Genomic DNA, 25,832 nt, shown 5'->3' with positions numbered 1-25,832 from the left:
GGTTACTTCCAACTTGGAGATTTTCTGTAGTCCAAGGACTAGGGGCTCCAATTGTAAATCCTAGCTCTGTTATGATTTACCAACTTAAACAGAAAACACAATTGTTTGAAATGAGTTTGCTCCTAAGGGACCTAAACCAACAGGATAACTGAAAGTATAGGACGGGGAGGAAATACCCATCAAACAAGTAATGACAAAACACACTCAAATAGAGCATTCCTTCAGGTAAGAAGTGATGACATATCACTTTGTATCCTGGTACAGATTTATGGCTGAATGGTTTCAGAATCGCCTTTCTAACCAGTAAGCCTGGAAACAGGGACTCCATGGGAGAACAAGAGTCTTCTGGATATGGGCGAAGAAGCCCTGGGTCTGAAACCAGCTCTGCTACTGAGTTATGTGACCTTTGAACAATTTTTTTCATCTTTCTTAGGTCTTGGTTTCCATATCTATAATGGGAGAGGATGTGACTATTAAGGTGAAAGCTTTAAATCTTTGAATGATCCTTGGAAGGAGGTGGTACAGTGATAGTAAGGGCTGGAGGGTTGGAAGGAGGCCAAGTAAAGGAAGCTTTGTGTGAAAACTCAGCATAGCAATCTGAGCCCTTAGGCAACTGATGATTATTTGCAAGAAAATAAGTTATTCTCACTACATTATATACAACAGAAAGATTGAAATTTTTAATGCAATGAAGAAGGCAGGGGCTTCTAATAAAATTTGTAGACAACTGAGATGTGTACAATAAATATACAATTCAGTATATGTGCATATAAAGATTTATCTGTGTACTTTATAGGTAAAATAAGGTTTGAATATTATAGTTATCCTTTCTACATCATGACTTTTCCCATTGTGGTTTCAATATATCAGAGCTTGGATAAGAAATTAAATTGGATTTTTGGAGGGAAGTTTTGCAGAAGTCACAAACAACACAGAAAAAGTTTAGAAATTCAGAAATGCATAATATACATGTGTAGTATTATACAATATGAACATATTTTATCTTTTAATACCATAGTAATTCATACCTCTTCTCTGGTATGAAGGGAGGGCCAAAAATTTTTGTATAGATTTTATAGATTGTGCAGAAATCTGAACTTCTAATCCACAAGATGAATTGGGTTAAAAAAAAAAAAAAAGTGGTTGGAGTCATCATAAAATAATATAGCTAGAAAAATTTAACAAGTGAAGACAGAACATTTGGAATTTAGTGCTGCTAATTCACTGTGAAACTTGAGGCAAATCACTTTATCATCTAGATTTGAGGTACCTAATAAGAGGAGGAGAAGGAGAAGAAGGAGCAGCAGGAGGAGCAGGAGGAAGAAGGGGAGGAAAAGAAGCAAGGGGGAAAAAGAGAAAGAGGAAGAAGAGGAGGAGGAGTAAATAATAATGAAGCTGATAATAACAAAGAGTAAGCTAACATTTATAGAGCACTTTAAGGTTTACTAGGTCCTTTACAAATATTAATTCATGTCATCTTCCTAACAACCCTGGAGGTTAGTATTATTACTATCCCCATTTTACAGATAAAGTAATGGAGGCAGACAAAGATGAAATTTGTCCATGATCACACAAGCTTGTAAGTAACCAAGACTGTATTTGAACTCAGGTCTTCCTGACTCCCTGTCTAGTATACTATTTGTTCTACCTAAGTTTATCTCTTTTTAAAGTGAAGAGATTAAACTAGTTGACTCCAAGGTCCATTCTGTCTCTGACACTTTGTGGTTTACACATAATTCACAGTAAAGAATTCTTTTCTTCTTTCTTCTTTAGAGTTTTACCTCTACCCAAAAATCTCCCTATGTTCCAGCTTTTCCCAGGATCTCATTTCATTCTCCCTGAAGCCAATTCTCCTTTGTAGTCATTCAAATTTCCCTTTTGATCCTTTCCTGAGTTTACCTGATCAAAGCTGGGGGAAATAGGGAGAAGAGAAGCATATATAGAAATTTCACAAGTTCTTTCTAGTTCTTTACACATTGCACCACTTTTCCCAACCATCAACTTCCACTGGCCCCAACAAGTTGACCTGATATATTTTTCAAGCTCTGCCTATATCAGAAAAAACTATTCTAAACATGGGCTTCAAAAGAGGTCTATTAAATAGATTGGAGATGAATCACAGAGGACCACATCAAAAGATCATATTTAGAGCAGAAAGGGTCATTAAAGGTCATATCATCCATATCCTCATTCAACATATGAAGAAAACTGTGGTAGAGAAAGATGACTTGCCTAAAGCCACACAGGTACTAAATATGGGAGTTAGATTTAAATCCACATCCACTGAGACTACACATCCAAAGCTTTACCCCAAATCCAAAGCTGCAAGATGAGTACAATCTCCCTTTTAACTTTGCTTACATTATAATTTTTGAAACGCTTTGTTTGCACTTTTAACTGACTTTCAGATTGGCAGGGGCTTCTGACACCTTAGCTTTAAAATCCTGCCTCCCCCCAAACTGTAATTGATGGTCTGCAACCAAACACTTAAATGATCTGTAAATAAGCAGCATGCTCCTGTTCCCATTTCAAAGAGATCCTGGGGGAATCCTCTTGTCATATGAATAATGATTCCCTAATTTCTGTTTTGTAAATGGGATTCCTATCCTCTTGTAGTTTTTTAGAGAGTATTTTCAGGCAGCCCATACCTGTATTCCCACAGGACCCAGAGAATGAAAAGACTAAATTTTTCTTCATTTCAGATTGTTAAAGCAAACCATGTGTTTCAGACCCCAGTAATAGGAAAGACCAAAGGCCTTATTAAATGAAAACTTTCTTTTTACATCCTCTACCACTCAACAGCTGTGGCACAAACATGAAACTGGACAGAACATTGGAAAACAGGATCCATCAGTTAGCTATTAGAGCCACAGACTGCTCAAAAGCCCTTAAAAATGAGTGCCATACAAATGTGTGTATGCACACACGTGCACATATTGGCATGTGCACATACACATGTACACATATGTAAAGGCCAAAGGGTACAAAAGCATTGAAAGTTTCTAAAAACAGCCTTCCCCAAGAAGCCACTTGGACACAGTGACTGAAGCCCCACTCTTTGGGAAACAGTAAAAGGAAATGGTTTTAATCAAAACCTTCCAGACATGAAAAGGCCAGTGGGGAGATGTGAGACACATGGTTAGCTGCTCACCAGTGTCGCCCCTGCAGGAGTCAGGAGCACAGCCGTGGAGGAACTACAGAGCTCGGGGGTTGACCTCTCGTTGTTTTTCCTACTAAGAGAACAGTGGTGGGAATGGAAATGATTTACTCTGGGAATCTAGAGTCTATTACAGTTGAATGGGTTGTGGATAGTTAAATGATTTGCATATGGGGAACTAGGAAGGAGAAAAGGCTAGTGCCTTTCTCATCTGTAGCCCAATTTCATTCATTTCCACCACTCTAGAGATGGGGGGAAGAAAGGGGGGAGGGAAGGAGGGAGGAAGGGAGGGAGAAAGAAAAGGGGAAAGGGGAAGGAGGGAGGGAGGGGAGAGAGGGATGGAGGAAGGAGGGAGGGAGGAAGAGGAAGGGAAAACCCATCTTTCCATCCAATATATCAGATTCTAGGGCTATTGCTTGGGTTTTCTGTTTTTCTGAAAAGTAGTAAAATAAAGGGAAAAATACTTTTAGAGATAAACTTGGGGGTTTCTATGTCTGCTACTTCCTATGAAGAATGAAGATCATGGGAGAAAATGAATACACCCTGCTAACTAAGTGTGAGGCAACATGACAAAATGGGAATATCATTAATTTGGGGTCAGAAGTTAAACATTTGAATCCCAACTCTGCTGTTTACCAATAGTGTGATCTTTTCAAGCTTCTTACATTCCTGCCCCTTGTTTTCCTCATCTATAAAATGAGGGGTGAGGAAGAGGGATGGACTACAAGGCTTCAGGTCATTTATAGCTCTAAATCTATGACTCATGATAAAACAATCAATGGCCTCTTCCCCTAAATGACTACCACCACCATCAAGCATAAACGCCAACACTGGAGGATACACTTTGGGGCATGAAATTGGCTTTAGAGAGTAATGGCTATCTACATGATGGGGCACACAGAGGGAAGCCAGCCCTTACCATCAACAATTTCCTGAAAAGACCTTTCCATTTCTTGGCTATATACACTCCCCCTTGCAAAAGAACACAAGCCATTTGTTGGCTTGGCAATACTTCCCAGCCTCACACTTACAATAGCATCTTTTCTCCGTTCAACTCTGCCAGCTTTTGCTGCTCAAGAACCAAGCCAAGCTAATAGACTCTCACACCTTTGTGAATTGCTTGAAATGGTGTTACCTCAAGTAGGGTTTCCCAACCTAAACTACATAGCTGAATGGCAGAATAGACAAAGCTCCACCCTTGTCACTGGTAATTTAGGAATGGGGAGAGGTGTAGAGGAGAGAGAAGAAAGAAAAAGAAAAACTGAGAGAGACTAGAATTAGGAACCTGTCCAGAAGTTGAAGAGCAGAAAGCAAGAAGAAGGAAGGAAGGAAGGAAGGAGAGAAGACAGAGAAAGAGAGAAGAGAAGGAAGAAAGAGAGAGAAGCAAAAGAGAGAGGAGGGAGGGAGAGAGAGAGACAGACAGACAGATAGACAGAGAGACAGAAAAGAGAGAGAGCATTTAAAAAAAAAGATCACTGGTAGTAAAAGTTTTGTGAGTCAGTAAATTTATCAAAGACCATAGTTAGGAAATACTGATAGAAAGAACCTAGCGTTATCGAATATCAGCTGTAAGGAGACTTCAAGACAAACCTCTTGCCTGAAGTCCATGGGAAGTGGATAGTGAGGAATAATAAGAGTAAGTGATTTTTTTTCATAAGGGATAATTAGAGAAGAGGGTAGAACCAAAAACTTTGCAAGGGTAATCAATTCAAACATGCAACATGACTTGTCATCAAAATATTAACACTGGAAGGGATCTTTGAGCTAACTCTCAGCTAACTTTTTCCTTTTTATGGATGAGTAAACAGAAGCACTCACTGGGGAAACTGACTTACCCATAGTCACTCAGTGAATGTGCCACCTCAAGTCAAAGCTCACTGTCTCTTCCACTATTCTTAGCTGCTTCTCTAACAAAATATGCCAATGCCAAGCTTGTATACAGGCATCTAGAACAATTTCATGATAAGTTTTCATAAAAGACTGAATTTAGGATTAAAAAAATGGGGGTAAAGGACCAGTGGGGAGACATCTAGTATAGTTATGAGTTCAGCTCCATCAAATGCCCCTACACTGATCAAATGCCTGTTGCTGATGATTAAATGTCTTATCTTTAAGGATTTGTCTTCCTGTGATAAGCATTGCTCTCTGGCAATAGTTGTCTTTAAAGCACACAAAAAGCCAGCCAGATGGTGAAAAACATCAATACAAACTTTCTATCTAGGAGACTGGCCCAGCCTAGCAACAAGAAGGGAAGAGGGTAAGGATATGATATGCCCAGAAACTTCATTGTGGACACCTCTCCTCCCTTCACACACTTCCCACTCTGATCAAACCCAGTCCCTAAGGATGAACAAAATGGTAGGTGGTCTGGCCAAAGAAATTCCTAAGTTTAAAGGACTGAAGGCAAAAAGGTTTCAAATCAGTCAACTAAATGGTCAAGAAAACCCACCTAACTAGTTTCTACTCCAGCCCTCCCCTTCTTCTAGAGCTCTTTCCCAAGTTTCCATGGCTCCAATTTGCCCAGCCTACAAAAGGTGCCAAAGTATTTTATTTGCATCACAAATTGCAGGAATTACATTAACTTCACAGGAAAACTCATTACAAACATTAAGGCTCAATGTTTTTCAAGGCTTTTCCCTTGCCTCCCCCAAAAAACATATTAACCAAAACACTAGAACCTAATCTATGGCTTGACAACACATCCTTCTTGGGCCTGGGTGCCTTTGAAATTGGCTTATAATTGGGGGAAAATCCTCGGTCTACATGGGAATGAAAAATATTTTATACTCAATTATGCTGCATGGTCAGATTATAACATTACCTCTGACTAAAACAACAATAACTCACCTAATGGGGAAAATGATCTTGTAATGAAATTATAAGATCTCTTCAGCAAGGCAGTAAGACCTGAGCTGTATATTTCAGCTCCAACTGTGTCTGTATCACATTTCTTTATTTTAAAAATCTTTTCTGCTCATCAACTTCAAGCAAATGTTTTCAATTCCTGCCTGCTTATCTGTCATTTTTGTGATTTTTCTTTCTTCTATCTCTCTTTCCACTTTCTTTTCTTTCCTTTCCAAAAAGAGCTGTCTACCACTACACTAGTCTGATCTGTGATCTGTGCTGAGGAATGGTAGCTTCAGCCTGGCACCAATTCTGAGAGAGGGGTGGGAAAGAGGAGAGACAAGCTGTGTCACCAGCTGGTCAATAGGAAAATATGAGAAATTCAGAACCTTACCATAAAATCCAAAAGATAGAGTATAGCTACTGACCATCACACAATTTATTGATGCTCTAGTTTGGTATGAAACCAATAGGCAGTTTCATCACGTCTAACTACAATACAAGTCAGGAGATTATGGCCTTCTTCCTCCCTACTCATCATCTCAACAAACTTCATTAAGCCAACTTAGCATTTATTAAATACTTACTAAATGCCCAAAACTCCAATATAAGTGCTAGTCTTGTGGGTTTTCCATAGAATGGTCCAACATAGCTCTTGCAATGGTTACAATAATACAAATGGAATTAGAAAATAATATCTGACAGCAAAGCAATACTTGCTAGTTCTTTTCTGCATTGAAAAGGGTCTTAATTCCAATAGACTTGGGGTGAAAATGCCACCTGTATTCAAAGAGTGAACCATGGAGACTGAATGGGAATTGAAACTTTGTATTTTTTGTTTGTTTGTTTGCTTGTTTTTTCTTTCTCATGGTTTTTTCCCTGTTGGTCTTATTTTTCTTACACTACATGACAAATATTGAAAAATATTTAAAAGGATTGAACGTATTTAGCCCCTATCAGATTGTTTGATGTTTGGGGGAGTGAGGAAGTAAGGAGAGAAGGAGAAAAAATTGGAACACAAAGTCTTACAAAAATGAATGTTGAAAACTATCTTCATGTGTATTTGGAAAAATAAAATGCAATTGGGGGAAGTTTTTTAAACTATGAATAAAAAAAGTTCTTAAAATGTATAGCAAAGGACTCTAATAACATAAAGGTAAAGACAAAAAAACAAACAAACATGATGCACACAAAATTTGAATGCTCAAATTTGTCTTGGAAGAAGAAACAAGAAAATCAAGTATCATCATCATTTTACAGGTGAGAAAATAGGCTCAAATAGGTGAAATATCATTGTCCATTATGACACAAACAGTAAGAATTGGGGACAGGAATTCATTCCCATATTTCCTGGTTCCAATACTTTCATTATACTACCCATCTTTATATCATTTTTTAAAAATATTGAATTTATAAAACACTACACTTTTTCAAAGCATTTTTTACTCATATCATGGCATCCAAAAAGATAAGTCACCTATTCTCATCTAGAAAATGAGCATTAAAAGATAAATCTCTGACTTAAATCATGGCTAGAAGACAGTAATGGGTCTGTAGTACCTCTAAGATGAGAACTGCCCAAGTTTTAGCAAAATCTCTTGATCACAGAGTTACTACTGAAGGAATATATGTTTGGATTGAATTAACAATAGAGTCTGATTTCTGACGAGGTGCCCTTGGTCTCCCATCTTGAACACCTAGAGTATAACTGACAAAGAAGAAATTCCCTTTCCTATATGCAGGTGCATAATTAATGAGCTACTAAAGGACACTAAAGAAAGACATTTAAGCCCATGATCCCAGCAGGAACTCAGAATCCATTTTCCCATAGTAATAGTTCATACAGTTCCCAGGCTGTACCTTGGGGCAGCTAGGTGGTGCCATAGTGCACAGTGTGCAGGATCTGGAGTTAGGAAGACTCACATCCTGAGTTCAAATCTGACTTCAGATACTTACTAGCTTTGTGACCCTGGCCAAGTCACTTAACCCTTTTTGCCTCAGTTTTCTCATTAGTCAAATGGCATCCTCATCTGTCAAATGAGCTAGAGAAGGAAATGGCAAATGACTATAGAACCTTAGTCAAGAAAAACACAAATGGGTCATGAAGACTTGAGCATGATTGAAAAACAACTAAACAACAATTATATTGGACACAACAGATAGAGTAGGAATGAATACTCTCTCAAGTTGGAATCAAAGGTTTTGAGTTCAAATTCCAGCTTTGCCTTTTATTTAGCTGTGTGATTTTATGCAAGTTACTGAACTTCCTGAAATTGTACCATCAATAAAACACAAATAATACTCCTTATACTAGTTAATTCGAAAGAGTACTATACAAAAAGTGCCTTGAAAAGCTAATATTATGTTTTAAAAAATGAGTTTTCTCTACTAACTGCATGACTCTGGGCAAGTCACTAAACCTCACTGGAAAACATTTGGATTGGACTGGGTCATTTTTCTTTCCAGAAAACAGTTAGCCAAGGACTGCTAAGCTGGCTGAATGCAGACAAGGTATAATCTTCTCTTGACCATGTTGGAGCTTCAGTTCTGTTTGGCACTTCAGAGTTAGCCATTACAGGTCATATAACAAAGCATTTTTTCATGTCTTCCTTGACACAATATAATTTAAAGTAAATCATTTTAAATGTTCAAAGCTGTTTGGGTTTCTCCTTTCTCTTTTTATTTTTTGGAAGGGAAAGCAAACATTGGGGTGAGGGTACTGGGGGAGGAAAATCTAATAGCACTTCCACAAAGCCCTCCTGTGCTGCTTCAATGGTACATGGAAATGACCTTGAGTTCTCAAAGGCTACCACCCACTGTTGTTGGGTTAGACTGTCTATAAACTTTCACTTTACTCCTGGCATACTAAATGACCACACTATTGGGCACACTACTGGGGAACTGAATAGTGGAAACCTTTATATTTGCACTATAAACAAAATCAAAAGAAAGAAGGGAGTTGCAGCTAAATGGAAGGATGGCTCAGTCTGTCCTTGGAAAGGTACATAAAGGAATTGGCAAAATGGGTTTTATTGCATGCTTAAAAGCAGCCACAAATATCATTTCATGGGCCATTTGGTCATCTTGTATTGTAGAACTCATGATAAGTATTAGCAAAAAGACCGCCATGAAAATAATTGTAGCTTAAAGATCAAAATGTGTGGCAGAAAACTTAGAGGGAAAAAATTCTACAAAGGATGCATTAAGACACTACCAATTATATTGATATGTAGCTATGATAGGAGGCAACTGGATGGCTCTGTGAATAGAGCTAGATCCAGAGTCAGGAAGACCTGAATTCAAAAACAGACTCAGACATTTACTACTTGTATGTCCCTGGACAAATCAATTAATCTCTGGGAACCCAATGGAAAATGGCAAAACAATCCTGTGTTTTTGCCAAGAAAGTCTCATAGGCTGTATGGTGCACACAATCACAAAGATGAGTCTGAATGCAACTGAATGACTGAACAACAATAACAATATATTGTTGTGAGGCTCAGTAACTGCAATACAAAGGTGCAAACAAGTGAGGTTAGAAAGAAATATAATAGAAAGCATGAATGAGAAATAAGGAATGGAAGACACCAAAGAGCCTTGTAGAATACCCAAAGCCTTCACACCTATACCTCATGAAGACATTCTCTTTGAGAAATGAATTGCAAGGCTCTGAACATGGCAAACACTGACAACATCACAAACAAAAAAATTTCATTCTATTTTTTTAAGACAGGAAATGACTCATTCTTGTGGGAGTCATTTCTGAATCAGCTGTCTACATATAGTCAGTCCATTGACTTTATAGAGCAAAGGTCAAGATGAGTACAAAGCTAGAAGAAAGAACAAAAATGAGAAAAAGAATCACACTGCAATGGAAGCAATTCAGTTATGACTTAATACAAACAAATTAGTGATGATGAAGAATGGGTAATGGATAGGAGAAAGGGCATACACACAGAGTTTTAAAAGTATCTTCAAAAATGGAATAGGAAAACAGAAAAAAAAAATCAGCTTGAAGAATCCACTTATAAATTGATTTGTAATGTCTTATGAAGAAAATTCATGGAATATTATATGCAAGATCTCCTCACAAAGCATTGAGAAGCAAGGGGAGGCAAATTCAGTCAAAAGAATGCTTGGCCAAATGTCCAAATAAGCTGAGTCAAAAGGGAAAAGGCAGAGGAGAGAAAGACATATTAAAGAAGGCTACAAACAGGAGAAAAATGAAAAAGATTACAAGGATTTTTATCATGAACTTTTTTTACCATCAGATAATAGAACAATCATACTTAAGACACAAATACTCCTTTGTTCACAGAAAAAGTAGAAATAGCCCTAAAGAGTAAATAGAGAGAAATTTGTAGGCCATGTAGACATCATAGAGATTTGTGCTGGAAGTCACATAATTGTAAAAACACTGAGGAATCAATTTTAAATGGATCTGAAGGAGAAGAAAACTTCATTAATGCCAAAAAAAAAAGGTAACTGAAAAAAAAAGTCACCTACCACCAATATGTGTCTCCTTTTCCATTTACACAAAATGCATTATTAACTGACTGATTTTTATATCGAGAGTGGTAAATGTTTTTTAAAAGAGGAATTAATTAAATTTTAGGAATTTTAATTGATATCTTTTGTGTTTACATCACCTTCATTTTTTAAATATATTTCTTCCCCTCTCCCTACCTAAAGAGCTATCACTATAATAAAAAAGAAAAAAAGAAAAAGAAAAGGGGGAAGGGAAGGTATTGAGTGAGAAGCAGTTCAGCAAACTCCACACACAGAGAGCATCTTCAATGTTGGCCTAAATGAAAAACAAGTAGGCTTTTACAGGTGACATTCCACAGAAAGACATCTTTACCATCACACAATTAACTAAAAGAAGTAATATAAGACACTACCATATGTAATATCTGTTGATTATTTTTAAAGCATTTGATTTGATTTAATAAAATGTTACTTTAAAGATTATATGCCAGCAAGATCTTTCCTATCCATATCAAATTTTCTTAGTACTTGAAAAATAAAAGAACTGAGATAGTTTTATATAATAGCCCTTTAATATTAAGTGAAAAAGGTATATGCTGACCAAAGGTGTTCATGAAAGTATTATCCAAGTTGAAGAGAACAATAGTCTATATAGTGAGGTCCTCCAAAAGCTCCCATTTGTAGATGACACTGTGTGTGAAAAAGATTCAAAACCATTCAAAAGAGTTAAGACTAATAATCCACACAGGAAAAATCAAGTGGATGAAAAATATCAATTGTCCATATTAAAACAGGAAGAATATGAATGTGCATAGTTCTTGTCTAGGGACAGAGAGAGTATATTGGATAAATAGCACAAATGGACAATGAGATAGACCTAGAATTAAAAAGAAGAAGCTGAAGGGGCTAAACTATCTTTAAGAAACTGCAAAGGTCTATCAATGATGCAAAAACCCCTAAAAACAAATACTAACTCTTACATATTCTTATTCTGTTGGTATAGTTATAGATGGGAATATTGTGGAACACGAAAGAGCTAAAAATAAGTACCAGTTACAAAGAGGACAATGTACAGGTATATCCTGGGTGCAATGAAGCTAAAAAAAAAATACAACAAATAAAAAAATTGGAATAACAAATGCCAGGGAAATGTATGATTTTAAAAGGTAACGGTTAGATACCTAGCAAGATTAGGATGAATGAAAATAGGCTAACCAAAGTAGTCCATTGATAGCCTGAGGAATACGCCAACCATCCTCAGAGGTTAGCAGGAAATGGAGAATATCTCAAACATTGTGGAGACTGGATTCCCTGGAGTTAATTCATAATAAGACATTGACAAGGGATTGAGAACCTGAGCAGGTATTCATAGTTTGTAATTTGCCTCCTGGGAGAGAATATTCCTCCATTATTTTGATCACAAGTGATAGGATCATAGGTTAAGAATCTGAACAGACCTTACAGGCCACTGAATACAATCTTTCATTTTAAAGTTTGGGAAACTGAGACTAAAAGAGATTAAATATTTCTAAACCACACAGGCAGTGAATTAGGGAGGCTCTGGACTCAGATTTTATAGATTTAAACCCCTCTAATGCTCCACCTAACTGGTTCAAGATCTACTCAAGTATTTAAATACTAATAGCACTATGTCAACTCGACAAGGACATCCAACACGTGTGATAATCTGGGATAGAAAATGCATTCCAAATTCTTAACAATGAACTCACAATAAACTTTTGCAATATAAATCCCTTGTCAATTAAGGACAGGCACATTAGCCTGGGAATCAGTACTCCTGGCATCTATTCCAAATTTTGCCTTCTACTCTCTGTGTGAGAATGGAAAAATCATTTCCCTTCTCTTCAATTCAGTTTCCTATTGATAAAATAAAGGGATCAGACTAAATGAGCTATTCAGACTTTTTGTAACTCTGAAATCCTAAAATTCTATTGTTAAAATAAAGTATGAGTCCCTCAAAGACAGAGACTGTCTTTTGCCTTTGTCTGTATGCCCAGTATTTAGTATTGAGCCTGGCATGTAATAAGTGCTTAATAAATGCATTATCGACTGGCTGATTTTCCTATTTAGAGTGGTAAACTTTTTTTAAAAAGAATAATTAATTAAATTTTAGGAATTTTTAATTTGATATCTTTTGTTTTTTACATCACCTTTTTAATATACTTCTTCCCTTTTCCTACCTAGAGAGCTATCACTTAACAAAAAAGAAAAGAGGGAAGGGAAGGTAGACAGTGAGAAACAGTTCAGCACAACTAACCAAGACCAAAGGTGTATGAAGTCTTTTATATCTATAGGCCCCTACACTTCAGCAAAGAAAAGTAGCACCTCTGTGCTTATTTCTCTTTTAAGCTGTCATTGTCAGCCACTCCATAAATATTTACTTAGTATCTACTACATGCCAAGAACCTTAATAAGTAAAGGTGTACAAAGAAAAACAAAAGAAAATCCTTATTTTCAAAGAACTCACAATCTAATGAGGGAGACATGTAAATGATGAGCAAGCAAGCTATAGAAAGCATGTGATAGTTGGTATAGTATTCAGCTCATTGTATATATTGTTTTCTGGTTCTGCTGACTTCATTTTGCATCAGTTCATAAGCAGCTATTTCAGTGGGAGGAAAAAAAATCTCAACGGGAGGGGGGAAAAAAACTTTGCACAAAGGTGTCTTAAAGCAAACTTTCCAGATGTACCCCCATACACGCATACTTCCCCCCTCCACCTCAAAAGCTCCCTAGCTGATTTCATGAAAAGAACAAATGAAAACTTTAACCCTTAGCCTTGATTAAACTCATTTGCATATTTAAGCTGCACATGGCAATCAGCTCTTGATGAGCAAGTTACACCTAATCTGCTCTGTGAGCAAAACTAATGTCTTTGGAACATTCCCACCATCTCTCCAGTCCAGTGAGAAAGTTTCCAATATGGGAGAAGCATCCAGAAATCAAGATAGGATTTTCTGGATGTCAGTGCTGGCCTGAGGGAGATATACAGCAGGTATTTCTTTTGCTGTCCACTTGGAAAAATAGCAGCTTTTGAGGAAAGCTTAGTCATTTTCTAGCCTAGTTTGCGTTGCCAAACCAAGGCTTCAAATTAGGGGGCAAGGAGAGAGTGTGCAAGAGAGCATAGAACTGGGTAGAGACCATACATAATGTAAGAGCCTTATTTGGTTGTCTGGTCTATGAGAGACATTTAAATAGATCAGAAAAGGCAAATTTCTCTCATCAGCAAAGAGAAACCAAGCCCAACCAAAGTGCTGATCTCACTCCATTTAGCCTCTGAGACTTAGAGAAATTTCTTGTGAGAAAAGGAGACTGGCAAACCTAAAGGTCCCTACTAAATCTGTTTGTTCACATCAGAGTTGGAATGGATCTCAGAGGTCATGTGGCCCAACCTATAACTGAACAAGAACCGGCTGCCTAAAGACCACCATGCCAGACAAGTAGTCATCCAACTTTGGCTTGAAGACCTTCAGTCTCTGCTGCCTGACTTTCTGGATCCCAAGCCTGCTAGCTTACTTTTCTGTCTGGAAGGAATCTCTATATTTTGCAAGGACTAAAAGCCATACTATCCCTAGTAAAAAATGACCTTCCTAAATTTGGATCTTGGGCTCACTGATGCCAAAATAGCTACCTCCTGGGGAAGTCTCAGCACTGGAGAGGCAGCCAGAGTATACTAACTTGTCTTAAGACTGGACAAATCATTGAATGGCTTTGCACACCTCCACTTCATTACCTATCACATCAGATTGCTCCTGTAGTAAGAAAATTATTATAAATCTAGAGCTAAAAGATGGACAGCAAGGTGGTATGGTGGATGGAGTACCAAGCTTGGAATCAGGAAGACTCGTCTTCATAAATTCAAATCTGCCCTCAGACATTTATTAGCTCTATGACCCTGGGCAAAACACTTAACCCTGCTTCCGCATGTATAAAAATGAGCTGGAGAAAGAAATGGCAAATTACTCCAATATCTTTGTCAAGGAACCCCAAATGGGGTCGCAAAGAATCGAATACAACTCAATAACAACAAAGCAAGGAAATTTAGAGACCATCTAATCCAAGCGGCTCATTTCATAGATGAAGAAGAAACCCAGGCGAAATCACTTGTTTCCAGGTTACAAGGGTGATAAGAACAGAATTTGATCTCAGACTCCCTGCCTCCAAATCTGGTCTCCTTTCCTTCATGTGATCAAAGAAATCAAGCTGGAAAAACCCAAGAGGTTCTCCTCATTTTATGGATTTAGGTTTATATTTAGAGATAATGAAAATGAGATACAATGACTTTCTCAGTGTTAAAAAGGTAAGAAGAGTGTGGATTTCAGCAGGGGTCTTCTGGTTTCAGACTATGTATCCTTGCCACTACATAAGACACACTGAAACAACTGAGTGTACTAAAGGCGGTGAGGCAGGGGGAGGAGGCTCTCAAGAGATACTGTAAACAAAAATGATTATTATTGTTTGCCTTTCTCTTGGATTTCCTGGACCGCCAGTCCAAGGGTGTATTTGGAATGAGGAGGAGGGGGAGAATGGGCCTATGATCTAGGATAGCAGAAAAAGCACTATATAAAAGCAAAGACATGTGATTATCTATCTTAACCCAGACAAGCCCTTTCCCTATGAAGACTAAAAGATCCTTCCAAGCTAGGAAGGTCAGACTCAATAAGAGATAAAGCATTCTGAGCCTCCAAAGCAATATTTCTCTGCTATCCCAATATCCTAATATGTCTGAGACTTCTTCATACCAGTAACACAGTTCTATAAATCCTCACATAAAAGAAAGCTTTGCTTTCTGGGGGCAGGAGGCTGGGGAGATTGGGACAAGGGAATTGGTAGTTAGATATGAACAATAATGATAGCCAACCCCCCCAAAAAAGTTTTTTAAATCACCAAAAAAAAAAAAAAAACCCAGTCCTACCAATCAAACAGAAATCAATCCAACAGAAGCTTGACTAAATGTGTGATGTTACAAATGTTTTATAGCCATGATGTCTGTTCCATTTAGATCATTTGCTGTAGACTAGCAAAAATATATATATAATAAAAATAAAAAATAAAAAATATGTTCCCCAGTGCTCTAAGCCCTACTAACAGGTCTGGGCTGACTATTTATTGAAGCAAAGATGCAGCTGGGGACCCGTAGCTGTCGGCTGTAACATGAAGGGCTCATTTTGCAGGGCTGCTCAGGAGGGCCATCAGATTAGCATCGAAGCCTGGCAAAGGGCACAAACAGCTCTTGCTTTCTGACTAAAGGATCTTTCAGCCTGGAACACCAAGGTCTTCTGATGCCCCAACAAGTGCAAGAAACAAACAAACAAAAACCAGTGACTCAATTATCCAAAGGTTATTTAACCAGACCAGATTGTTTAAAGCCCATAATGTTCCCCTCCCTTATTTTGCCATTAAATCCTTTAAGCAATTTATGTATTCCTTGTTTGTGGAACACTGAACAAAGGCTGAAAAAGAAGCCAAAGATAGTATTTGTTCCATTCTGAAGTATCCTCAACTCCATAGGTAAGTTGGCTTCCTAATCACAAACTTTTCTCACTAGCCCTTGTCAACTATTATATATGAGGTCACAAAGATTCTTAGAGAAAAGAATATGGATGAATCAATCAGTAGTCAAAAAAGCATTTGTTCTTGATGAACATACATCACTACTACTGGGAAAAGAGTCAAAAGTCAAAAGAAAGCAGTGGGTTAGATGTGGTGGTTGTTGTTCAATCATTTTTCAGTAGTGTCCAAGTAGCTGTGACCCTATTTGGGATTTTCTTGGCAAAGATAATGGAGTAACTTATCATTTCTTTTTCCAGCTCATTTTATAGATGAGGAAACTGAGGCAAACAGGATTAAGTGACTTGCCCAGGATCACACAAGTAGTACCTTTCTGAGGCCAGATTTGAACTCATATTTGAATGTTGTAATCCCAACAACTAGGAGGCTGAGACTAGTGGATCATGAGCTCAAGAATATCAAGAGTTCTATAGTACAGCTAAGACAATCAGGTATCTATGTATATTAAATGACCTCCCCTTCCCCCCTCCCCAATTAAGATGTCTTCAGGCTGCCTAAGAGAAGAACTTGGTTGATTCAGCTTGGAAGTGAAGCCATGTTGAAGCCATGAGAACTGGGTGAACTTCTAAGCCTAGGCAAGACAGAGCAACCCTCTATCCCCCCCCCCAAAAAAAAAAAAAAAAACCAACAGCAACCAGCTATTACAAAAACTAACCTTTCCATCTTCTATTCTCTTACATGATTGGAGAGGATGCCTCCCTCCCTTAAGAGGCTTCTGAAACCCCAAAACATAATATCTCTTAGAATGAAAATTAAATTCTGTCCTATACTGTTAATATAACCAATTTTGTTTTACTGCTCCTTGAGGGTAAAGACTATATTTTCGGTCTAATCCCCACCCCCAAAAGCCTAGGCAGTGCCAGAAATGTGATATACCCTTAATAAATACACAGAATGAATCAATCAATGTGTGAATTCTCCATTGCAGGTGAGTCATTAGCATCATTTTAATCTACAAAAAGAAAGGAGGGCTTTGTCTAATTAGTCACTTTGATTCTTATCAGAATCTCAAATAAAAAGATGTACAGGAGGCCATAAATAGAAGCATTAGGAACCAATGACCATTTCTAGTTTCTATGGGGATTTCTATTTTGTATGCTACCTTTGTCTTCTCTGGACATTACTAAGCAATCAGGATATCAAATCTATATTATTAGGGCAGCATCGAACAATGGAGAACATGCTGAATTGGAATCACAGGAGCAGAGTTCAAATCCTCAGAATCTAGGATCCTTTGATTTTAAGTAAAAGTGATTCAAAGTCAAGAAGACCTGATTCCTGGCCACTCTCTCTCAGCCTGTTTTCCCATTAGGTAAAATGGGAATAATAAAACATCCATTTCAATGGGTCAATGAGAAGATCACAAGATAATATATGTGAAGTGCTTTGTAAACCTTAAATGGTTATGGAAATGTTACCAGTTATTATTGGGCACTTCCCCCAAACTCCTAACAGGACTGATTCTAATGCCAAAGTAACTTTGGAAACCACCAATATACAGCCTATAGAAAAGGCTTTGGTAAACTATTAAGTGCCTAGAAGGGTAAGAGAAATTACAGTACATAACTCCTATGGTTGTTAGTAGAGATCTAATGAGATAGCATACATAGAGCATTCTGTAAATGTTAATGCACTATGTTAAATGCTAACCATCATTATTATTTTTGTTGCAATTGTAGTAGCCACAATCCCGACCCATGACCATAGAGCACACTAACTATTAGAATTGTTTTGTAGGTTTGGCTCCCAGTGTTCGGTTTTTTGGTAAAGCCTGTCCTTGAAACCATCCATCGTGAAAAGTAGATGGTTCTAGATGAGTCCCAAAGGACAGCATGTGTACTAATGAGGATTAGCTTTGTCTCCAAAAGGGTCAATCTTATAAAGCAGCCATAAACAGGAAGAATTAATTGAGAAATATCACTTTTTATTGCCTGTCATCTAGGGGAGGGAGTAGAGGGAGGGAGGGGAAAATTTGGAAAAATGAATACAAGGGATAATGTTGTAAAAAAAAAAATTACTCATGCCTATGTATTGTCAAAAAATTATAATTATAAAATTAATTAAAAAAGAGAAATATCACCTTTTACATTTAAATCACCTCACAGCCATCTGACCAGATAAAAGAGAATGCACCAAGACAACATGGAAATGTTATTTTGGGGGGGTCCTTCCTCTATATCTCCTTATACCTTAATCAAAAGTCTGCCCTGCTTCATTCAAGTCTTCCTGACTCCAGGTGCAGCATACTATCCACTGAGCCACATCACTGTTTGAAAAGTGAATATTGTGGATTGCATTATCCCCATTTCATACTGAGGCTCAGGAAGGATAAGTTACTCCACTTGCCTGGAGTCAAAGAATGTCAGAGTGAACGGGGACTTCAGAAATCAGAATATCAGAAGTGAGAGGGGACATATTAAGTAACAACAACAATAAAAACAACAACAGCTGACAGGTCATCCTGACTCTAAATTCCACTATTTCATGCTACCTACCCAAATCAACACAATTAAAGAAAAAATGGATACCTAGGCAGTAGATGTTGTTGCTTCCCTTCTCTAGAACTCACTTTTCCCATGAAAGTTACAAGATGATGTTTAAGGTTCCTTACAACCCTGATATTCTAATAAGTCTCTTCATTGGTCTACTAAAAGTATATCTGCTGTGTGCATGGTCACTTGATAGGTGCAGAATGAATGGAGTAGTACAAAGGAGCTAAGTTATTCAGAGAAGCCTGCTTGGAAACATCAAGTTTTGAGCAGAATTTTGTTTGACCGTCCCTTTTAGAATGGCCTCTCTCAGATCACTCTCTCTTTGGTTTCAAGGAAGGAGCATCCTTAAAACTAATTTTTGGAAATGTTTTGCCAAAAAAGAAAGGCATCTCAAATGGTCATGACAGCAGCATGGGTCAAAATCAAAGCCATCGTGTTTCAAAGGATTCCAACAAGATGATCGGATGTGGCTGCAAGTGGGAGGTTCTAACTCAGGCTAGACTTCTCCAAAGACAAGCGGTGAAAGGCAAAGGGCCATCACATCATCCCTCCCATCCCAGCATCAAAGAGGCAAAAAGCTCCCTAAGTCAACTGAATGAGGTCATTCTAAACACCAGTTTGGGCTGGTACCAGTCCTCACCCTGAGCCCCTCTTAATGAAACCCTCTGAGCAGAGAGAAAAACAGTCATTAAAGATGGCAACTGCCAAGCAGATTTTGTAACATTCCCACCCTTTTCCTTCCTTCCTTGTCCTTGTCCTTCATTCCACAGCAAAAAATCTGTTTAGTTTTGACTCGAAAGAGATGAGTCTCCAAGTCTCCAAAGAATGGTTCAAGGCAGATCTGCTGGCACGGCCATTTTGTGCTTCTCAGAGTTCATGTGTGCTTGCTCGGGCTCTGTTCCTGAATCCATCACACCTATCCTACTCCAAAACACACATACACACACCCTTCTAATGAATTTGCTTAAGCACAAGGACTCAGGAAAAAATATTTATACATTTTCCCTCATTCTATAAGAAAAAGATTTTTGTTGATCTATATTGTCTTTCCATTGCTTAGATTTCCCCTACATCTACCCTCTCTCTTTCTGCCCTTCCCAAAAAGTTGTCCCTTATAATAAGGAGTTGCAAAACTGATTAACACATCAAAAATAAAAATCTGCCATCATATGAAAGGTCCCATACGTGTGTGTGTGTGTGTGTGTGTGTGTGTGTGTGTGTACACTTTTCAAAGCAGGGAGAAAAAGTTCTTCTCCTTTTAGAATCTTTACTCCTTAATTAACTTCTGTCCTCTTTTCTCCTACCCCCAAGAACTTTTAGATTAGAAGACTGATTTCAAGATGGAAGACATCTTAGAGATCATCTAATCCAGGGGTTGTTTTGTTGGAGTCTGGGAATTTTTTTTTAATATCCTGCAAACTATATTTTCAAAATAATTGGTCTGCTCTTTAATCCTATCTATTTATGTTATGCTTTTAAAAGACACAATTCTGAGAAAGGGGTCCCTAGACTGCAAAAGTCTGTTAAAAGAGTCCAAGAAACTAATAAGTTTAAACATCCTTCTTCTAATCCAAGTCCCTCCCTGAGCCTCAGGGAAACAAAGGAACTTGTCCAGTCATGTATAACTTTGTTTTCCTTGTGACCCTTCTAGGAAGACACAGAATCCCAGTCTTTTGAATGCATGCCAGCTGGTCAGTTGGTTTATTTTTCTCATTAGCACAGTCTTCTCTCCAAACCCCCCCCCCAAAAAAAAAAAGACTACGGTTTGCTTTATCCAGGCCATAGTTACCTTGGTAGGCATGCATAATAATTCCTTTGGGCTGGCCTTGTCAATGTTTCACTTTCTCTTAGGTGCTGGAAGCCTGGGCTACTCAAGTATTTCTATCTTGCAGGTAAGGTCAGATTACCAACCCAAAAGAAAATTTGGATGGCTCTGATATGCTGGGTGCCATATTGAGTCCGCTCACTCTTAAAAGTACAGGCACCACACTGGGACTTAAAGATTTATTCATGCAATGATTTCAGACACAACTGGGCATTAACCAGGCATTCAAGATGCAGAGCACAACTTTTCCAAAGCTATCCTGGGTGCATCAAGATGACTTGCTACATTTTGGCAAAGAGCCAACAATCCAAGGGGGGGAGGGGGCAGAAAGAGTGGGAGTAGACAGTCTGGTATTCAATAGGGAGCATCCTCTCCTTTGGTGGACACATTTGTGACAACTTGCTTATACCTTCGATTAGTCTACTTTAAATGGCCAAACACCCACTGTGAAAGGGTTTCTATTTCAAGAGCCATTTATCTAACGCACACACACTTTGCAAAAATACCTGGACTGAGGTAACGCTGTATTTGAGAACAAAGAGATCCAAGCTTCTCTTTCTATTAAGCAATCAAGACCTGTCAGGGCCCTGAATGTCATAGGCAAGAGTTAAAGCGGGCAGGTTGGAGGGGCCATACCATGGGACACTTCTTTCTGTAACACAGCGCTTCCCTTATCATCAGCCTGCAGTAAGGAACGGCCTCTCTGACTGGGTAAAAGGAGAAACAGAGGAGAAAAGGGAGGGAAACCCAATCTGAGAAATAACTCCTCCTGACAGGCTGACAGCTGACATTCTTAACTCAAAGCACTCAGTGCCAGGAATTATCAGGCCTGGCATTTCTCTCTCTGATAGATGACAAAGCAAAAAAGAAAAAAAAAAATCAAACCTCAAACCCAAAACTTCGGCCACACATGCCTCATAAATCATGACTTTTATTGAACACTTAGCCACATAATAGTGCCAGCCAAACTGAATAAAAACACCCTTCCAGGCAGAAATCAAGATGATTTCCCCCATCCCAACGCCGCAGAGAAAGTTAGAAGGCTGTATCATGAGGCAAACAGGTATGGACAGAAGGGGAAGTAGGAGCCCATAGGAAAACCACCAAGCATACATAACAAAGGGGATCAGGGGCCGAGGAGGTTGTGAGAGGCAGTTGGGGAGGAAGCCAACACAAAAGGCAAGGAAGAACAGAAGGGTTTCCAAAACAACAAGGAAAGGGGTAGAGGAGGAGAAACTAGAGGACAATTTTGAGGAACTTTCCTCTCCTCTCCAACACACACACACACACACACACACACACACACACACACACACACACACACACGCTCTCTCTTCCCCAGGCTCATCCATGGTTCCTTCCTTTAAGGCACAGCTCTCCAGTGGATCTTGTGTGTGTGTATTTTTTTCAGAACTAGGAACACACAGCATAAAGTAGCACAAATACATCAAGGGTGATTAATACACCTAAGAAACAAGCCCGATTGCTTATGAAGAATGAATTAGTATTTTAGGAGCTTGGAGGAAGCCTAGAGACCATCTAGTCAAACTCTCTAATTTTACACTCATTAGGTTGACTAAGAGGTTAATTTCTGTCTAGGGTCAGCTAATAAGGATCTGAAACAGATTTGAATTCAGATGTTCCTGATTCCAAATCTAGTTCTCTACCCATTATGCTACTTGGCTGCCTTGGATATAAAGACAAAATAAAACATTCTCTGTGTCTCTCAATTTAGCTGACCAGTTAGGGCTAGAAAAATGCAATCATTTACTACAGTGAATTTCTATTTATAAGATCCAAAGGAATATAAAAATAGTCATTGATAATAAAAATAGTTAAATGAGCAATTATTTAGTCCTATATGTGTGAGACACTGTTAGCCTCAGGAAATTAATAATAATGATGATAATAATAATAATAATAATAATAATAATAATAATAATAATAATAATAATAATAATAAAACAATCCCTGTCTTCAAGAAGCCCAGAATCTGAAGGAATACAACAAGCAGCTGGGTGAGGCCCAGTGAGCACAGAGAGTTAGGCTTGGAGGCAGGCATACCTGAGTTCAAATCTTACTTCAAAGTTATGACCCTGGGCAAGTCAGTTAAATTCTTCCAGCCTTAGTTTCCTCATCCATAAATCAAAGGGACTCTTAAGGTCTCTTTAAGCTCCAAATCTACAACTCTATAAACACCAAGAACATGAAAAGCAAATACAAAATGAGAGAGGGGCTAACAATTTGAGTCTATGGAAACAGAAAGGCCTGAGTAGGAAATCTAAGAAATAAAGGGAGCTTCTAAAGTTTACTGCCTCTGCTTTCTACCTGCGTAGACCTCAGATAAATGGACCACATATATATCAAGTATTTTTTACCAGTTCTTATCCCACATTCCTTCGTCTCTTCTTGACTCAGAATTTCCAGTCCATTTCTCACACAAGCTAAGAGAAATGAGAAGGGTGATATAACCAAAAACGATTCTTAATCACATAAGAAAAAAATGACATTCTGGACCAAGCCAAGTCCAATAGCTAAGGCCTGAATCCTCCTTTCTAAACCTCTACTTAGCTCTGTATGGAAGAATATGATGGATACAATACAATACAGTTCTGTTGAACTGGATGTTGGTTAGGATGAGAATGGTAGAAAAAAGAGGCTGATTGCCTTCTTCCTTCAAAAAAAATCTCATTTGGAGTCACTTTCTTGGCAAGTGTCATAAGCTGCTAATCAGAAATTCTCCCAGTACAAAATTGTTATTAGCATAAAAATAATATTTATAAACATTTTGCAAAGTATATTAGGATTTACAAAGTATTTTTCCTCCCCAAAAGTAGCATGACACACTTGGAGGGATGGTGAAAATGAGACTTGTTTGGTTACTAGGTTCTGCCCACTTGGTCAACCAACTGCTAAAACATGGATCATAATTCAAATTGGAAAGAAATTAAAAGATGGGAGGGCATCTGAAAGATGTTTTCTTATAAAAAGTTCTGGGTTTAGAGTTAATCAGTCATAGTGAGAGACAGGGTTAGACCTGAAGTCAGAAAAATGTAAATTCAAATCCAACCTCAAAAATTTGCTAGCTCTGTGACACTGGGCAAAGTCATTTAACTCTCATTCTGACTCATTTTTCTCGTTTGCAAAATAGGTATAATAATGACATCTACCTCTCAGAGTTGTTGTGAGGACAAAATGAAATAAGGTATTAAAGGGGTATATAAATGCTAGTTATTGTCATCATTATTAATCAACAAGTATTTATTAAGTACTTGCTGTGTGCTGGGTACTGTGCAAAGTCCTGAGGACAAAAATGAAACTGGGTTTTCCTTCAAGGAGCTTATACTTTACTGGTATAAAAATGAAATAGGATCTGCTTTCTGGGACGTAATACTGAGGGAAACATGAAGTCTACAATATTCTGGTTTAATTCTTGGTCAGAGCAGCATTACCTAAAGACTGCAACCCAGGAGTTTCTAATAGGAGGCAAAACTTTCAGCTCCCATGGGTTTTTTGGCCACAGTAAAAAATCTCAATGGGATATGAACTCAAAGGCCCTGGGTTCAAACCCCCCATTCTGCCATTTACTGTCTTTGTGACTCTAGGCAGCTTCCTCATTTGTAAAAATGAAGAGAATTGGACTGCATCAGTTATAAAGTTCCTGCCAGTTCTAAGTCTCGGATTGCCTGTGGCCTGCTTTGGGATAACACACACACACACACACACACACACACACACACACATACACACACATACACACACAGACACATACACACACACCCTTACTGATCTATTTCTTCAAATATTGGCACATGTAAGCATTGATGGATCACAATTTTGGAAGGCCCATAGAAGCCTCCTTCTGCCATTTCATGTATGAGGGATCAAGAGAAGATTAGTGACAAATATTTTTTAAAGAGAGCAAATAAAAGTGAAGTCTTTGGGGGAAGAATAATAAAATTTGACTGAAAACAGTCAGAGATGAGACTATCATACAAATTAGGTGGACAGACAAGCAAAATGTCTTAACAAAATCCTACCCAAATATACTTAAGATTCCTTTGCCTCAATATCTCCCTGCAACCTGTGGGGAAAAGCTGAGTTGCTAATCCAAATCACATGTGAGAATGCCACATCAGCTCCTAATAGCTAACTGTGTACTCACAAAAATAAGAAAAAGCCAGGTATCATATAATTATGATCCAGGCTCCCTCTCACATAAGCAGGTGAGCACAAGTTCAAAGGCAAAACAGACTGACTTGGCATTTTGTTTATATAAGATAAAATGTATCAGCTAATAGTTGCTTCCAGTATCATTGACACCACAACCTAATGGCCAAGGAGTAGAGTCCGTCAGCCCTGAGTGTCAACGACCACACTAAGAAATGCCCATGAAGACTATAGACAAGACATACATGGGGTGAATGGAATATACAGAATACACACGAGACAAGAAAGAAAGGGAAAAGAACATACTTTGCAGAGCTTATTTCCAGGAATTCATTTCCAACCTGAAAATCCCTCTCTCCATTCTTGCCAATCTGGTCTATATTTGCCTTGCCCATTGGTGAGTCTACACCTTTTTGTCCGTGAAAAGCAATTCATGTAGCACACCTTCCACCCTCCTTTAGAATCAGTCAAATATAACATTATTCTCCAGGGCTCCAAGGAAGCCTTCCCCAACCAGCTTCCTCATTATGTCAAAACTACAGAATCTCAGGGTTGAAAGAGCCTCCCCAGCTTTCCTATGGAGAAAAAAATTATCAGGTCAGAAGAAAGGTTTAACTTATTGCCTTGTTTTTTATTATACTTACAATTTTAGCACACTTATTATTACTTAAGGGCTAGAGCTATTTTCAAATTTTGCCTTTGTATCACACAAGTACCTAGAAGAGTACCTGACATACAAGAATAGGAACTGGACCTTTGATTTTACTTATTTGTTTGTTTGTCTTTCTTGGGCAATTGGGGTTAAGTGACTTGCCCAGGGTCACACAGCTAGGAAGGGTTGAGTGTCTTAGGCCAGATTTGAACTCAGGTCCTCCTGATTTCAGGGCTGGTGCTCTATCCACTGTGCCACCTAGCTGCCCTTTTTTGATTTAATTTAAATAGAGAACTTCTAGAAAAGAAATTTTTCTCTATAAATATGAGTTGGCAATTAGACTTAGAAAGCTACCACAGATGACTTGCCCAGCGTCATACAGCTTGTACATATCACTGGTATTTCTGGTTTCAAAACCCAGTTTTCTGTCTACAACTCCTGCCTGGCACATAGTAGGTGCTTAATAAATGCTTATTGATTTGGATTGGCAAGGCAGGACTAGTCACCAATCATCTCTCTGGTCTTAGAAATCTTACACCATTTATGTTCATACCACTCACTGGACATATTCTGTCTCATCCTATATGACTTTCATATTTATGTCTTCTCTCC

At 38.2% G+C, this 25,832-nt stretch overlaps 1 protein-coding gene across 1 annotated transcript in view; it reads right to left on the bottom strand.

Moving 5' to 3' along the window:
• The window catches only part of MSI2 (musashi RNA binding protein 2), a 522,649-nt gene that overhangs the window by 354,779 nt on the left and 142,038 nt on the right, over window positions 1-25,832 (bottom strand).

The sequence above is a fragment of the Sminthopsis crassicaudata genome, chromosome 4 (genome assembly GCF_048593235.1).
Source record: "Sminthopsis crassicaudata isolate SCR6 chromosome 4, ASM4859323v1, whole genome shotgun sequence".
Taxonomy (NCBI): Eukaryota; Metazoa; Chordata; class Mammalia; order Dasyuromorphia; family Dasyuridae; genus Sminthopsis; species Sminthopsis crassicaudata.
The sequence above is the reverse complement of the archived record's forward strand: the minus strand, read 5'-3'. Positions and strand labels throughout refer to the sequence as shown.